The sequence below is a fragment of the Ranitomeya variabilis genome, unplaced genomic scaffold (assembly GCF_051348905.1).
Source record: "Ranitomeya variabilis isolate aRanVar5 unplaced genomic scaffold, aRanVar5.hap1 Scaffold_550, whole genome shotgun sequence".
NCBI lineage: Eukaryota > Metazoa > Chordata > Amphibia > Anura > Dendrobatidae > Ranitomeya > Ranitomeya variabilis.
In genome coordinates, this window is record NW_027508186.1 from 7501 (window position 1) to 10000 (window position 2500).

Here is a 2500-nt window from a genome sequence, read left to right on the forward strand (position 1 = left end):
CAGTGACCTAACTGTGGGTAAAGTTTGCGGGGCACGGGCGGAAAGTCGAATTTTGGATGAAAATGCATTATTTTCATACTTTGAAAATTCCAGGCGTGTGTCAGACTTCCAGGCGGGGGCAGCCGCCGGAGGCGTACCGAGGACGCTTCCAGGAGCCTGGGGAAGATTTTCTGGAAGAGTCCTTGGGACTTGGTGCAATTTTGAGAAAATCTCGATTTTGTGAAAAAATGACCCATTTCCCCTACTTCCACCCCAGGGGGGCGTCAATATGTTGTAAAGCACCCCAGGGCAGTGACCTAAATGCGGGTAAAGTTTGCGGTGCACGGGGGGGAAAGTTGAATTTTTGGATGAAAATGCGTATTTTCATACTTTAAAAATTTCAGGCGTGTGTCAGACTTCCAGGAGGGGGCAGCCGCCGGAGGCGTACCGGGGACGCTTCCAGGAGCCTGGGGAAGATTTTCTGGAAGAGTCCTTGGGACTTAGAAAATTTTTTGAGAAAATCTCGATTTTGTGAAAAATGAAAATTTCCCCTTCTTCCACCCTAAAGGGGCGTCAATATGTTGTGAGGCACCCCAGCAAAGTGACCTAAGTGGGGGTGAAGTTTGCGGGGCACGGACGGAAAGTTGAATTTTTGGATGAAAATGCGTATTTTCATACTTTGAAAATTCCAGGCGTGTGTCAGACTTCCAGGCGGGGGCAGCCGCCGGAGGCGTACCGGGGACGCTTCCAGGAGCCTGGGGAAGATTTTCTGGAAGCGTCCTTGACACTTAGAAAAATTTTGAGAAAATCTCGATTTTGTGAAAAATGTCACATTTCCCCTACTTCCACCCCAGGGGGGCGTCAATATGTTGTAAAGCACCCAAGGGCAGTGACCTAAATGCGGGTAAAGTTTGCGGTGCACGGGGGGAAAGTTGAATTTTTGGATGAAAATGCGTATTTTCATACTTTGAAAATTTCAGGCGTGTGTTGGACTTCCAGGCGGGGGCAGCCGCCAGAGGTGTACCGGGGACGCTTCCAGGAGCCTGGGGGAGATTTTCTGGAAGAGTCCTTGACACTTAGAAAAATTTTGAGAAATTTCCGATTTTGTGTAAAAATCACCCATTTCCCCTACTTCCACCCTAAAGGGGCGTCAATATGTCGTAAGGCGCCCCTAGACAGTGACCTAAGTGGGGGTGAAGTTTGGGTCTGATGGGTGGAAAACTGAAAAAAAGCGATTTTGTGACTTTGAGAACAAACAGAGAGCTCAAAACTTTGAAAAACGTCAGACCGCTGTCAGACTTCCAGGCGGGGGAAAGCTCTGAGGTTGTACCGAGGACACTTCCATGGCCCCCGGATTGATTTTCAAGAAAGAGTCCTTGGGACTTTGAAATTTTCCGGCGAGCTGTTTTTGGCTTCCGGGAGCCGTAGAACTTTGGGAAATCGATTCCGCTCACCGGTTCAGGGTGTTTCGAGCTAGTCCAGGTCCCAGCTACGCCGCCTGGCCTCCAAATTTCGCAAATTCGAAAAAAAAAAAAATAGAACCGGAATGAGGAAATTTCTGGCCGCCGGATCCGCCGCACGGCTCCAGGAGGTCGGACACTTTTTGACTTTGTTCCCTTAAAGTGGGGGTCGGTGTCTCACCATGCAAATACCCAGTTTTGCACACCAGCTGCAGGATATAGGAGAGAGAGGTACCTCTCGGCCCCGACCAAAATCCGTTGTTTTCGTGGTTCCTCGACTCGGGTAGGCGGTTTGGCGAGTACCCCCCTTTTGCATGGAAGTTCGCACTCGCGCCGAGACCAGGCTTCCGCGGCTCCAGGGGGACTTTTGCCGGTTGTCCGTCCCGAGTCCGAGACGCGTTTCCTGGGTCGCCCGAGCCCGAACGGACCCTCCCCACGTGGGTTCCTGTCCTCTGAGGGCGACGGTCGTCAGAAGGGGGGCAGATCCAGAGTCCTCGTCCGCAGGAGGGCTCTGGGAGGGCGGATCGCTCCTTCTGACTTTGTCCCCTCGGAGCGGGCTCGGCGTTTCTCTGTGTCGGATGTCTCCCGCTTCCGCGCCAACGGGGAGACCTATGAGAGAATCGCACCGCGACCCGGCTTCCGTCTCGAGGGCGCCCGGAGCGCGCCGGACACTCGCTTCCAGGACTCCAGGGGCACGTTTCTTCCCCGTCTCCCCCGAGGGGAAGAACGGAGGCAGGGGTTCCACCCGAGCCCCTGCCCTTTCTTCCGATCGATCTGGCTCAGCGCTCCCGGGTGGGGAGGTGGTGCCGCTCGCTCGGCCCGGGCTTTGGAGCCCGCGTCGGTTTACGGCGGGCGGTCTCCTTCCTCTGTTACCCCCCCCGGGTTTCAGGCACTCGTCCTTGGGCGCGCACGCCGGCGGTCGCCCTCCCGTCTACGGACGGAGGCGGCCGAGCTGTGGGGAGTTTGACCCGAACCGTGGTACGGCAGCGGTCCGACGACCCGCACGGGCGAACGGAGGGGCGCCCACCCACCTCGGCGTGGGGGCCCGCCGTCCGAATCGC